Consider the following 15,251-nt stretch of genomic DNA (forward strand, 5'->3'; position numbering starts at 1 on the left):
TCTAAGTCAACTTTGCTTTCCCTTTCTTTCCAGGGTAATAAATTATTCGATTCTCAGTTGGATTCTATTATCTCAACTGTTACTGGAGGGAAGGGAACTTTTTTTACCAAAGGATAAAAAATCTAAGGTAAATTTAGGTCTAATAATCATTTTCGTTCCTTTCCTCACAACAAGGAACAAAAGCCTGATTCTTCATCTTCAGGAGCGGTATCAGTTTGGAAACCATTTCCAGTTTGGAATATATCCAAGCCTTATAGAAACCTATAGCCAGCTCCTAAATACCCATGAAGGTGCGGCCCTCATTCCAGCTCAGCTGGTATGGGGCAGTTTACGTTTTCTTCAAGGACATTTGGATCAATTCCGTTCACAATCTCTGGTTTCAGAACATTGTTTCAGAAAGGTACAGAATTGGCTTCAAGTTAAGGCCTCCTGCAAAGAGTTTTTTTTCTTTCCCGTGTCCCAGTAAACACAGCAAAGGCTCAGCATTTCTGAAATGTGTTTCAGATCTAGAGTTGGCTGGAGTAATTATGCCGGTTCCAGTTCTGGAACAGGGGCTGGGGTTTTATTCTATCTCTTCATTGTACCAAAGAAGGTCAATTCCTTCAGACCAGTTCCGGATCTATCAATATTGAATCGTTATGTAAGGATACCAACATTCAAGATGGTAACTGTAGGACTATCCTGCCTTTTGTTTAGCAAGGGCATTATATGTCTACAATAGATTTACAGGATGCATATCTGCATATTCCGATTCATCCAGATCACTTTTAGTTTCTGAGATTCTCTTTTTAGACAAGCATTACCAGTTTTGTGGCTCTACCGTTTGGCCTAGCGTCAGCTCCAAGAATTTTTTTCAAAGGTTCTCGGTGCCCTTCTGTCTGTCATCAGAGAACAGGGTTTTGGTATTTCCTTATTTGGACGATATCTTGGTACTTGCTCAGTCTTCACATTTTCGAAGAATCTCATACGAATCGACTTGTGTTGTTTCTTCAAGATCATGGTTGGAGGATCAATTTACCAATCGGTTCATTTTTTCCTCAGACAAGGGTAACCTTTTTAGGTTTCCAGATAGATTCAGTGTCTATGACTCTGTCCTTGTCAGATAAGAGAAGTTTAACATTGATATCAGCTTGTCAAAACCTTCAGTCACATTCATTCCCTTTGGTAGCCTTATGCATGGAAATTTTAGGTCTTAGGACTGCCGCATCGGATGCGATCTCCTTTGCTCGTTCACATGCGACCTCTTCAGCTCTGTATGCTGAACCAGTGGTGCAGGGATTACACAAAGATATCTCAATTAATATCTTTAAAACCAATTATACGACACTCTCTGACATGGTGGACAGTTCACCATCGTTTAGTTCAGGGGGCTTCTTTGTTCTTCCGACCTGGACTATAATCTCAACAGATGCAAGTCTTACAGGTTGGGGAGCTGTGTGGGGGTCTCTGACGGCACAAGGGGTTTGGGAATCTCAGGAGGTGAGATTACCGATCAATATTTCTTTCATGTAATTAACAAGAGTCCATGAGCTAGTGACGTATGGGATATACATTCCTACCAGGAGGGGCAAAGTTTCCCAAACCTTAAAATGCCCATAAATACACCCCTCACCACACCCACAAATCAGTTTTTACAAACTTTGCCTCCAAGGGAGGTGGTGAAGTAAGTTTGTGCTAGATTCTACGTTGATATGCGCTCCGCAGCAAGTTGGAGCCCGGTTTTCCTCTCAGCGTGCAGTGAATGTCAGAGGGATGTGAGGAGAGTATTGCCTATTGAATGCAGTGATCTCCTTCTACGGGGTCTATTTCATAAGGTTCTCTGTTATCGGTCGTAGAGATTCATCTCTTACCTCCCTTTTCAGATCGACGATATACTCTTATATTTACCATTTCCTCTACTGATTCTCGTTTCAGTACTGGTTTGGCTTTCTACAAACATGTAGATGAGTGTCCTGGGGTAAGTAAGTCTTATTTTCTGTGACACTCTAAGCTATGGTTGGGCACTTTATTTATAAAGTTCTAAATATATGTATTCAAACATTTATTTGCCTTGACTCAGAATGTTCAACTTTCCTTATTTCCAGACAGTCAGTTTCATATTTGGGATTATGCTTTAAATTATCATATTTGTCTTACCTCAAAAATTTGACTTTTTTCCCTGTGGGCTGTTAGGCTCGCGGGGGCTGAAAATGCTTCATTTTATTGCGTCATTTTTGGCGCGGATTTTTTTGGCGCAAAAATTCATTTCCGTTTCCGGCGTCATACGTGTCGCCGGAAGTTGCGTCATTTTTTTGACGTTATTTTGCGCCAAAAATGTCGGCGTTCCGGATGTGGCGTCATTTTTGGCGCCAAAAGCATTTAGGCGCCAAATAATGTGGGCGTCTTATTTGGCGCCAAAAAATATGGGCGTCGCTTTTGTCTCCACATTATTTCAGTCTCATTTTCATTTGCTTCTGGTTGCTAGAAGCTTGATGTTTGGCATTTTTTTCCCATTCCTGAAACTGTCTTATAAGGAATTTGATTTATTTTGCTTTATATGTTGTTTTTTCTCTTACATATTGCAAGATGTCTCACGTTGCATCTGAGCCAGAAGATACTACAGGAAAACCACTGCCTGCTGGATCTACCAAAGCTAAGTGTATCTGCTGTAAACTTTTGGTAGCTATTTCTCCAGCTGTTGTTTGTATTAATTGTCATGACAAACTTGTTAAAGCAGATAATATTTCCTTTAGTGATGTACCATTGCCTGTTGCAGTTCCCTCAACATCTAAGGTGCAGAATGTTCCTGATAACATAAGAGATTTTGTTTCTGAATCCATAAAGAAGGCTTTGTCTGTTATTTCTCCTTCTAGTAAACGTAAAAAGTCTTTTAAATCTTCTCTCTCTACAGATGAATTTTTAAATGAACACCATCATTCTGATTCTTTGGACTCTTCTAGTTCAGAGGATTCTGTCTCAGAGATTGATGCTGATAAATCTTCATATTTATTTAAGATGGAATTTATTCGCTCTTTACTTAAAGAAGTACTAATTGCTTTAGAAATAGAGGATTCTAGTCCTCTTGATACTAATTCTATACGTTTGGATAAGGTTTTTAAAGCTCCTGCGGTTATTCCAGAAGTCTTTCCTGTTCCTAATGCTATTTCTGCAGTAATTGCTAAGGAATGGGATAAATTGGGTAATTCATTTACTCCTTCTAAACGTTTTAAGCAATTATATCCTGTTCCGCCTGACAGGTTAGAATTTTGGGACAAAATCCCTAAAGTTGATGGGGCTATTTCTACCCTTGCTAAACGTACTACCATTCCTACGTCAGATGGTACCTCGTTTAAGGATCCTTTAGATAGAAAAATTGAATCTTTTCTAAGAAAAGCTTATCTATGTTCAGGTAATCTTCTTAGACCTGCTATATCATTGGCTGATGTTGCTGCAGCTTCAACTTTTTGGTTGGAAACTCTAGCGCAACAAGTAACAAATCGTGATTCTCATGATATTATTATTCTTCTCCAGCATGCTAATAATTTCATCTGTGATGCCATTTTTGATATTATTAGAGTTGATGTTAGATTTATGTCTCTGGCTATCTTAGCCAGAAGAGCTTTATGGCTTAAGACTTGGAATGCTGATATGGCTTCTAAATCAACTCTACTTTCCATTTCTTTCCAGGGAAACAAATTATTTGGTTCTCAGTTGGATTCTATTATTTCAACTGTTACTGGTGGGAAAGGAACTTTTTTACCACAGGATAAAAAATCTAAAGGTAAAAACAGGGCTAACAATCGTTTTCGTTCCTTTCGTTTCAACAAAGAACAAAAGCCTGATCCTTCGTCCTCAGGAGCAGTTTCAGTTTGGAAACCATCTCCAGTCTGGAATAAATCCAAGCCTGCTAGAAAGGCAAAGCCTGCTTCTAAGTTCACATGAAGGTACGGCCCTCATTCCAGTTCAGCTGGTAGGGGGCAGGTTACGTTTTTTCAAAGAAATTTGGATCAAATCTGTTCACAATCTTTGGATTCAGAACATTGTTTCAGAAGGGTACAGAATTGGTTTCAAGTTGAGACCTCCTGCAAAGAGATTTTTTCTTTCCCATGTCCCAGTAAATCCAGTGAAAGCTCAAGCATTTCTGAATTGTGTTTCAGATCTAGAGTTGGCTGGAGTAATTATGCCAGTTCCAGTTCCGGAACAGGGGATGGGGTTTTATTCAAATCTCTTCATTGTACCAAAGAAGGAGAATTCCTTCAGACCAGTTCTGGATCTAAAATTATTGAATCGTTATGTAAGGATACCAACGTTCAAAATGGTAACTGTAAGGACTATATTGCCTTTTGTTCAGCAAGGGAATTATATGTCCACAATAGATTTACAGGATGCATATCTGCATATTCCGATTCATCCAGATCATTATCAGTTCCTGAGATTCTCTTTTCTAGACAAGCATTACCAATTTGTGGCTCTACCGTTTGGCCTTGCTACAGCTCCAAGAATTTTCACAAAGATTCTCGGTGCCCTTCTGTCTGTAATCAGAGAACAGGGTATTGTGGTATTTCCTTATTTGGACGATATCTTGGTACTTGCTCCGTCTTTTCATTTAGCAGAGTCTCATACGAATCGACTTGTGTTGTTTCTTCAAGATCATGGTTGGAGGATCAATTTACCAAAAAGTTCTTTGATTCCTCAAACAAGGGTAACCTTTCTGGGTTTCCAGATAGATTCAGTGTCCATGACTCTGTCTTTAACAGACAAGAGACGTCTAAAATTGATTACAGCTTGTCGAAACCTTCAGTCACAATCATTCCCTTCGGTAGCCTTATGCATGGAAATTCTAGGTCTTATGACTGCTGCATCGGACGCGATCCCCTTTGCTCGTTTTCACATGCGACCTCTTCAGCTCTGTATGCTGAACCAATGGTGCAGGGATTACACGAAGATATCTCAATTAATATCTTTAAAACCGATTGTTCGACACTCTCTAACGTGGTGGACAAATCACCATCGTTTAATTCAGGGGGCTTCTTTTGTTCTTCCGACCTGGACTGTAATTTCAACAGATGCAAGTCTCACAGGTTGGGGAGCTGTGTGGGGATCTCTGACGGCACAAGGAGTTTGGGAATCTCAGGAGGTGAGATTACCGATCAATATTTTGGAACTCCGTGTAATTTTCAGAGCTCTTCAGTTTTGGCCTCTTCTGAAGAGAGAATCGTTCATTTGTTTTCAGACAGACAATGTCACAACTGTGGCATACATCAATCATCAAGGAGGGACTCACAGTCCTCTGGCTATGAAAGAAGTATCTCGTATTTTGGTTTGGGCGGAATCCAGCTCCTGTCTAATCTCTGCGGTTCATATCCCAGGTGTAGACAATTGGGAAGCGGATTATCTCAGTCGCCAAACGTTGCATCCGGGCGAATGGTCTCTTCACCCAGAGGTATTTCTTCAGATTGTTCAATTGTGGGGGCTCCCAGAGATAGATCTGATGGCCTCTCATCTAAACAAGAAACTTCCCAGGTATCTGTCCAGATCCCGGGATCCTCAGGCGGAGGCAGTGGATGCATTATCACTTCCTTGGAAGTATCATCCTGCCTATATCTTTCCGCCTCTAGTTCTTCTTCCAAGAGTAATCTCCAAGATTCTGAGGGAATGCTCGTTTGTTCTGCTAATAGCTCCGGCATGGCCTCACAGGTTTTGGTATGCGGATCTTGTCCGGATGGCATCTTGTCAGCCATGGACTCTTCCGTTAAGACCAGACCTTCTGTCACAAGGTCCTTTTTTCCATCCGGATCTGAAATCCTTAAATTTAAAGGTATGGAGATTGAACGCTTGATTCTTGGTCATAGAGGTTTCTCTGACTCCGTGATTAATACTATGTTACAGGCTCGTAAATCTGTATCTCGAGAGATATATTATAGAGTCTGGAAGACTTATATTTCATGGTGTCTTTCTCATCATTTTTCTTGGCATTCTTTTAGAATACCGAGAATTTTACAATTTCTTCAGGATGGTTTGGATAAGGGTTTGTCCGCAAGTTCTTTGAAAGGACAAATCTCTGCTCTTTCTGTTCTTTTTCACAGAAAGATTGCTATTCTTCCTGATATTCATTGTTTTGTACAAGCTTTGGTTCGTATAAAACCTGTCATTAAGTCAATTTCTCCTCCTTGGAGTTTGAATTTGGTTCTGGGAGCTCTTCAAGCTCCTCCGTTTGAACCTATGCATTCATTGGACATTAAATTACTTTCTTGGAAAGTTTTGTTCCTTTTGGCCATCTCTTCTGCTAGAAGAGTTTCTGAATTATCTGCTCTTTCGTGTGAGTCTCCTTTTCTGATTTTTCATCAGGATAAGGCGGTGTTGCGAACTTCTTTTGAATTTTTACCTAAAGTTGTGAATTCCAACAACATTAGTAGAGAAATTGTGGTTCCTTCATTATGTCCTAATCCTAAGAATTCTAAGGAGAAATCATTGCATTCTTTGGATGTTGTTAGAGCTTTGAAATATTATGTTGAAGCTACGAAATCTTTCCGTAAGACTTCTAGTCTATTTCTGGTTCTAGGAAAGGCCAGAAAGCTTCTGCCATTTCTTTGGCATCTTGGTTGAAATCTTTAATTCATCTTGCCTATGTTGAGTCGGGTAAAACTCCGCCTCAAAGAATTACAGCTCATTCTACTAGGTCAGTATCTACTTCCTGGGCGTTTAGGAATGAAGCTTCGATTGACCAGATCTGCAAAGCAGCAACTTGGTCTTCTTTGCATACTTTTACTAAATTCTACCATTTTGATGTATTTTCTTCTTCTGAAGCAGTTTTTGGTAGAAAAGTTCTTCAGGCAGCGGTTTCAGTTTGAATCTTCTGCTTATGTTTTTCATTAAACTTTATTTTGGGTGTGGATTATTTTCAGCAGGAATTGGCTGTCTTTATTTTATCCCTCCCTCTCTAGTGACTCTTGTGTGGAAAGATCCACATCTTGGGTAGTCATTATCCCATACGTCACTAGCTCATGGACTCTTGCTAATTACATGAAAGAAAACATAATTTATGTAAGAACTTACCTGATAAATTCATTTCTTTCATATTAGCAAGAGTCCATGAGGCCTGCCCTTTTTTGTGGTGGTTATGATTTTTTTGTATAAAGCACAATTATTCCAATTCCTTATTTTATATGCTTTCGCACTTTTTTCTTATCACCCCACTTCTTGGCTATTCGTTAAACTGAATTGTGGGTGTGGTGAGGGGTGTATTTATAGGCATTTTAAGGTTTGGGAAACTTTGCCCCTCCTGGTAGGAATGTATATCCCATACGTCACTAGCTCATGGACTCTTGCTAATATGAAAGAAATGAATTTATCAGGTAAGTTCTTACATAAATTATGTTATTTCACTCAGAAAGCAGTTGTAATATGCGAAAAGCCCCCTATTTAGGGATCTTCGAACTGAGAGCTACACCGAGACACGTCCAGCTAGCTCAACAGCTGACTCCACCCCCCAGGATTTGGGACTTTAATAAGAAAAACCTATAAATCTTACAGCTAAGGTAGTCATGTTGCTAAATGAACAAAATTGAGCCTACAACATTTATTTAATGCATTTTAATAAAACAGTATCTGACTCACGCACTATTAGGCTTGATGCTATCATCTGTGAATCCTCTCATATTCGCGTGCCTGTTTGAGTCATGTTTCTTTAATAAAGGGACAGTACAGAGACATTTCTGTAGTATTTCTTTAGAATAACATAACATCCAAGTCTAAATGTTTTAAAAACAAATTAAAGGGACACTGAACCCAAATGTTTTCTTTAATGATTCAGATGGAGCATGCAATTTTAAGCAACTTTCTAATTTACTCCTATTAATTTTTCTTCGTTCTCTTGCCATCTTTATTTGAAAATCATGAATTTAAATCTTAGCAGCCAACCCATTTTATGTTCAGCACCATGGATAGCGCTTGCTTATTGGATGCTGACCTTTACCCACCAATAAGCAAGCATAACCCAGGTTCTCAATCAAAAATAGGCCGTCTCCTATGCATCACATTCCTGCTTTTTAAATAAAGATAGCAAGAGAACAAAGAAAAATTGATAATAGGAGTAAATTAGAAAGTTGCTTAAAATTGCCTGCTCTATGTTAATCATGAAAGACAATTTGCATTTAGTGTCCCTTTAACATCCTTTTTACTGCTATTGTTTATCAATAGCCAAACTCCACCCACCATTTGCCTTATTTGGAGGAGACAATCTTGGCTTGAGTCTGAAGGCCACGGGCATAATAATACGAAGTTAATTGTTTTGCTGCTGTTCTCACTTAAAGCCAGTTAGTGACAGATATGTATCAGGGTTAACCTTAAGAAGTCAGGGTGCATTTTAAGTTCTGAAAATTAGAAATCCTCTTTTCAGAGCTAAATTACCTTAAAGGGGGGGTGGCAAAATAAATAATTAACCACAACGTACCATGTACGTCACCGTTGTTAAGGGTTTTCTTGTTTATAATAGCGCGGGTCCTGCCGCTTGCTATTATATTCTCCCTTCTGGTCACCAGAAACAGTGCGGTCTCGACGCCCTTAGGCGGGTAAATTAAACATTTTCTTCTTAAACGTGAAGAGGCTACAGCTGCATTCATTACTTTTGGGAAATACAGAACCTGGCCACCAGGAGGAGGCAAAGACACCCCAGCCAAAGGCTTCAATACCTCCCTCACCTCCCTCACTTCCCTCATCCCGCAGTCATTCTTTGCCTTTCGTCACAGGAGGTTGGCAGAGAAGTGTCAGAAGTTCGAGAGTCTCTCTTATGGAGGGTAGTACTCTTCGCTATGGGACTGGAGTTTTAAAGTGAATGTAAATTTTGATGCTAAAGTGCCTGGTTTTTAAAAGTTCGATTAAAAACAGGGGCACTTTAATTCATCAAAATTTTTCATTTCACTCCTGTTGTGACAAAAAACTTACCGTTTAAACTTCACAGCAGCTCCAGCTTCCTCCGGTCTCACAAGCCATTTCTGATGTCAGAAATGATTGATAGGTCATCCTCCAATCACAGCTTCACCCCGGGGGATTCAGTGTCTGATTCACTGCTGTTATTGGAGGAAGCCGGATGCCTCATTTTAGACCCAGGAAGAGGCTTTGAAATGGGTGTAGGAAGCTGGAGCTGCTGTGAAGATTAAAAGGTAATTTTTTTTTCCACAACAGGAGTGAAATGAAAATTTTGATGAATTAAAGTGCCCCTGTTTTTAATCGAAGTTTTAAAAACTGGGCACTTTAGCATCAAAATTTACATTCACTTTAAGTAATCCTGTCAGCCTCTCAGTGACAGCATGGATGAAAGTTAGAGTCCGGAGATGCAGGGAGAGTTTTCCTGCGAAACAATCCTGACTCATATTAACAGCTCATTGGTAATCAGCGTTGACGTGTTTCGCTGCCTACCGTTATTCACTCAAATCTATGTCAGAAGTGAGGCTACTATCTGTCACACTTGAAGGGCCGTGTTCCTGTTCCACAGCGTAGATTCCGGTAAGATAGTTTCATTTCGATATGTTAATGAAAGAAGGTAGGGTCCCAGTGGGACTCCTTTTATCTTAATATGCAATCATGGGTTAATATCTCCTGAGGGGGGTTATTGAACAGGGGGGGGGGGGGACTTTGATCATGTTTGTTATATGGTTCTATCTGCTAATGTGTAGTAATACCTAGACTCACGGCTTTTACGGAACATAATGGCCTTAATGACTCGATCTCTCAAAATTGCACGCCCTTTTTTGTGACTAGCATGGTGCACCTCGTGACGGGTGTGGTTAAGTTGGTTTCTCACTTCCGTATGCTGACTGTGTGCGACAGAAAGATTCCAGCTTGTGGGTTGTCTGGTTCACAGGAGGTGGTGAGTGCCCCAGCCATTGGGGGTGTTAAAAGGGTGCCAGTCATTTTTGTAATCCCAAGATTATAGAGGATTCTGATATTTTAGACACGAATGCCTCCGATACGGAGAATGCGTCTTGTGATGAATATGAAATGGCCCAGGTAATCAATGCACATCAGTTACGTTCCGATAGCCTTTCTAGAGTACTCTCTTCTCCCGAATCAGGGAGCTTAGATTGCGTGGAGCCATCCGCCTCCGAGGTTTCCATGTCCCGTGAGGCGCGTGCTCCAAACCCTTTCTTGGCTATGCAAGCAGGTGTCTCTATGGCCTTTTACTCCTCCGGAGGTTACGGCATGGTTCCGCATGACCATTTATATGGCGCTGTCTCATTTATATCTCCCAAGTGAAATATTTCTAAAATACTGTCCGTGTTCTGTTAACCTGGGCCCGTCGGGCGTGGGATCGCCTGATTCAATTTGGCCTCCTGGGGAAGAGTTGGCCTCTGGGGCTTCAGGGGCCCCAACCTCAGGGTCTTTCATTGATCTGATGAAAGATGATTTTACCTTCCATTATAGGCTGGCACGTCTTTGTGTGCTTTTAAGGCATGTTTTGGCAATGTTAGAGGATCCCAGTCCTAGTGGGCCGAGGGATTTGGGGCCTTAGATGCTGGATGGCAAATTGGATGCAACCTTTGGGGATGAAGCCAATCTCCTTAAAGTCTCTGTTTTATTTTTTCTATGTTTCAGTTCCAGTTCTGAGCTTGGGTGTTTGGGGCCTCTGATCGGCTGGTTCCATTGGCGTTCTTTCTCCTTGGGCGTTCATCCGATGGGTGCTGCCTTCCTTTTATTTTTGATCCAGATGGATGTATTTATTTTGCTTTTCTTAAGCTCATGTCTGTTAGATTTCCGTTGTTGAGAACATTCTCCTCTGGAACCGATACTTGCGATTTTGTGGTCGCGTGGACACTTCCACAGAAGTTGCGCACTTTTTGAATAATAGAATTGTTTTCTAAGTTCATTTATCGGTCCTTCGGGTCGAATTTCCTTGGACACTTCTGGAGTGTCCTTATACCAGGCAGGTACTGGTCGGACGCATTTCTGCTGTTACCTGGGTTCATGTCATCCTCTTGGTGCTGATTTAATCCTTTTGGATTCTGAATGTCACTTGGCCTGTTGATATGGACTCCGGGCTCGGATCCTATTTTGAAGTATGAGGCCTAGTGTGTGTGTATATACAACACCTCTGAATGGAGGGTTGTGAGTACCGATTTAAGGTTGGCCTTTTCTGGCTATTCGCTTGGGATACAGATCTGTCTTTTCTGATGTCATGGTTCTTTCTGGTCCCTGGGGACACAGAACCGTAGTTTCCATTGTTTTGGAGTTGAGAGATGTGAGTGACCTATGTGGTCTAGTGTTCCGAGTGGTGAACGATTTATGTCTTCACTTGAGGTTCTTCTGACCTAATAAACTTTTTCTTGCGGTGGCGGAGTCTCCTTCCTTCCCGCCTTGGGTGTGTCATCTAGTCTGGAAGTGCAGGTATGTCATTCTTCCTTTGCTCAGAATTGCGTTACTCTAAGAGGTGGAGTGCAGGGGTTTTCCTGCCTTCTGTGAGGCTTCCAGCTTTTACCCTGTTAAAGTTTTTTTTTTTGGAAGATCGATCCTGCAGGGATCTCTGGCTGTTGTCTCTTCTATATATTACACTTGGTCTTACCAGGGTCTTCGACGTTCGCATTCTACATCCTCTTTGCAAATCTAGCCTCGGGACTCAACAGTGAAGAGCCGAGGTCGGTTATAGACAGTCGCCCTTCTGGGGTCAGTTGACCATTTTTCCTTAATGCTCCTTTAGGGGCTTCATGGAGGGTGGTTACGTCTAACTCACTGGGATGGCAAGCAAGGTCCAGGGTTCACATTCACCTTCAGGTGTTGGTGATTACCTTGCCAGCGTGTGTAACACGTGGTTACGCTTGTCCTTGCAGTCCAGGAGCACTGGGTGCCGAATTCTTAAACTGTTCAGGAGTTCTTTCAGACTCTTGGGTTTGAGGCTGTTACTAGATAGCCAAGTCTACTGACTTTTGATGGTGCCCTCCTAATCAGAGGAGGCAGCTTAGGGTTCCTCAGGAAGTTAGATCTTTCGATCGATTCAGTTTTGAGGACTCTGGCCTAGGACCATGTCTCTCCCTGGATGTGTGTGGACGGTTCGATCTCACCTTAGGTGTTTGTGGTCCCGCATGCCTCTCTGAGGGAACGGGGCTCCGTTTCTCATGGGAGATGCCTATTTGCCTGTGGCTAAGGTTCTAGGTCTCTCTGACGGATCCCTACTGGTCTTCTGGTGCATTTGATGTTCCTTGTAGACTCCAGGTGTCTTTCAACTATGGTAGGGTGGTTTCTGTTGCTTTAGTCCCCTTATCTCCTAGAGTGGGGGATGGGTTCTCCTGGTTCGGAGTTACATTAGTATCTTTGGCGACCTGTGGGTCCTTGTTTTCTTACCTTGTAAGGGTTTTTCCCTTCTTGCATTTTCTGAATCCTGGAAAGGGAGATGTGGAGTAGTAACTAGTTCCACCGTTCCTGCAGCAGGAGGCTAGGGGTTTGAACCCTGATTGGGCTCCTGTTAAATGTTTGATTCTGATATTTAGATGCTGGGGGTCTGAGAACCCTCTTCCCTTTGGAAGTGTTCCTCTTTAGGGACGACAGCAGTGTAGGGGGTCTCGTACCCGGTCACAGTCTGTCCTGACCCACGGTAGCGTGGCGTTTTGTAGTAGCGGTCAGAGTTCTACTCGGGGGCTTTGCTCCTCGTAGATACTTCCTTTTTTTCTTCCAGAGGTTTGGGACTCTTGTCTTGGGTCTTTGACCAGCCTTTGGGCTGGGACCATTACCCTGAAGGGAAGGTCGGGGATCAGTTAATCTATGCAGTGTTAGCCGTTTTCTTCTAGAGTCTGTCCTCCTCTTCAGATGCTCCTTGAAGCCCGGTATTCGGAGGGCTGCTGTTGAGTTTTTGGAAGGTTTGCCGTTTGAAACCAGCTACAGCTTTTTGCACCTTGAAGGTGTGCTAGCAGGCTTTAAGACACCTTTCGGTGGTTCGAGTTCCACGATGGCTGAGTCAGCTTTCCTACCTGGAAGCTGGTAATTGAGAGTTCCTGTTCAGACGGCTTGGTGTCCTCTTGGAGAGCTCCTTACTGTGGGATAGTTATCCTATTTCTGCTGTCTATGCTTGTCTAGCCTGCAGGTTTTGATCTGATCCGAAACAGCAAACTCATGTTTTTTCTGGAGTACCTTATGGTATGGTACTGTGTCAGGGATATGACGGTATTTCTCGAGTCCTCTTTGGGACGTGTTTCCCTGAGTATGGATCTTTTTTTATCAAGTCCTTGTGTTTCTAGGGAGTTTGTCTCCCTGGGCGCTATTATCGGAAGACAACCGTGGGTTGTTCTAGGTTTGTTGAGCTGTGTGGAATGATCCTTTGGATTTCTTCTGGGAATCTGTTCTCCCTTTTAGGGGCAGGTAGCGATCCTTGTCTTTCGGGCGGGTACTCTTCTTGGGAGTCGAGAGCCACAGGGCTGATTCCTCAGAGGCTGTTTGTGCTCGACGGACTCTGGGACTGAGTAGTCTCTAGCTCGGCTTGCTGGTGGTGTAACTAATGTGCAGTTACCTGGGCTTCATTTTTTTCCTATGTCGTTTTATATTTTTATTGGGTTTCGGGTAATTTCAGGCTGTGGTGCCTTTCGAAGGGGCCGCCTTTTTGTACCCACCCGTTGTTTGCATTCAGTGTCCTCTTGCTTGGGTATTATTTTCCCAAAAGTAATGAATGCAGCTGTGGACTCTTCCTGTTTAAAAAGAAAAACATAAATTATGTTTACCTGATAATTTTTCTTTTTTTCTGATGGGAAGAGTTCACGGCTCCCGCCCTTGTTTTATCTATGAGGCGGCAGTAATTTTTTGTTCTTCTGGCACCTTTTTTTACCTTGATATTTCTCCTACGGTTCCTTGTTCCCTTGGCAGAATGACTGGGGGATGAGGATAGTGAGGGAGGTATTTAAGCCTTTGGCTGGGGTGTCTCCTCCTGGTGGCCAGGTTTTGTAATAACAAAAGTAATGAATGCAGCTGTGGACTCTTCCCGTCAGAAGAAAAGAAAATTATCAGGTTAGCATAATTTATGTTTTTATATAAAAATCTCAGGGTGTTTACTGTCCCTTTAAATCTATTTATACCCTATACTTAATTCTTACTGGAAAACATCAAAAATATTACAATCTGTTTCTTTATATATTTAATCCTTTTGAAGAATCATTTTCCGACTCTTCACCTCCCAAGTTCTACAGAGCGCATTTAGGTTGGCGCAGGTTGTAGAGCATTTTGTGGGGTGGTTTCTCACTTTGTCAGTGGAACCACAAACATAGCACATTTTAAAATAATGTTAAAGGACATATATGATACGTTATAATAGAGATCGAGGAATAGGTTAACTTGATACTAATGCTCAGATAAAACAAAGTATTTTTCTGCTAATAATTTCGATATAAAAAAGTAACCCTCTCCTTCACACTAAGCAGACTAATGCAGGACAAATAAGCAGGAACTCTGACCTTTGTGTTCTTATGTTTTCCATAAATTCTACTGTACTATAGGCCAGTTTTTGTTATTGATTGGCAAGAATGATTTGTGGATATGTAAATTTCCATTTTCTTGCTATATAAAGTTAATAGTCAGCCTTACTGAGTTTAACATATTTTACCTAATGTACAGTCAGTGTCATTTTGACACCATTTGTATCAGTAATGGAATTCCTCACTGCTTAATTCTGTTAGTTCATGTTTTGGATAAGTGTCTGAGTTTGCTAAATTGTATTTTTGGTTTGAGAGGGGAATCTTGATAATGTCTAGAGGCTGAGGGAATACCTGATTCTCCTGAAATTGAGGTTCCTTATAATATTCTGGAAGTTATTTTAAGAAGGCACACTATAAAAAACATGTTGGTAGAAATAACAGTGGTTAAATGTATTGATGACAACTATGTACTATTCCATTTGTAATCAGGCTCAGAATGTTTTATAATTAATTTATAGTTGTAAAGTGAAAGTGTTTATTTGAAGAGGTTGTTTTTACAGTCATCTGTTAATGAAATTAAATGCTTTGCTTGTGTTTTTTGTTGGTAGAAATACATTCTTTCTGATATAGCTTTTTGTTAAGTTATCATTAAAGGGGCATTTTCATAATGCATTTGTCAGCATGTAAGGCTTAATTGTGTAGTATTTATAATATATATATTGCTGCTTTGTATGCCTAATTAAGTGTTACCTTTTGATTGGCAACCTATCAAATGGTGCATACAGGTGAAAGTGCACACATCTGTCCAGCATTTGTGCATTTAAAGGGACACTAAAGTCAAAACACAGATTTCATGATTCAGAGAGCATGCAGTTTTAATAGACT

The 15,251-nt window shown here is 41.3% G+C and overlaps 1 protein-coding gene across 1 annotated transcript in view; it reads left to right on the plus strand.

The window, feature by feature from the left end:
- Positions 1–15,251, plus strand: part of WWP1 (WW domain containing E3 ubiquitin protein ligase 1) — a 530,531-nt gene that overhangs the window by 247,298 nt on the left and 267,982 nt on the right. The window lies entirely within an intron of this gene.

Source organism: Bombina bombina, chromosome 5, assembly GCF_027579735.1.
Source record: "Bombina bombina isolate aBomBom1 chromosome 5, aBomBom1.pri, whole genome shotgun sequence".
Classification (NCBI taxonomy): domain Eukaryota; kingdom Metazoa; phylum Chordata; class Amphibia; order Anura; family Bombinatoridae; genus Bombina; species Bombina bombina.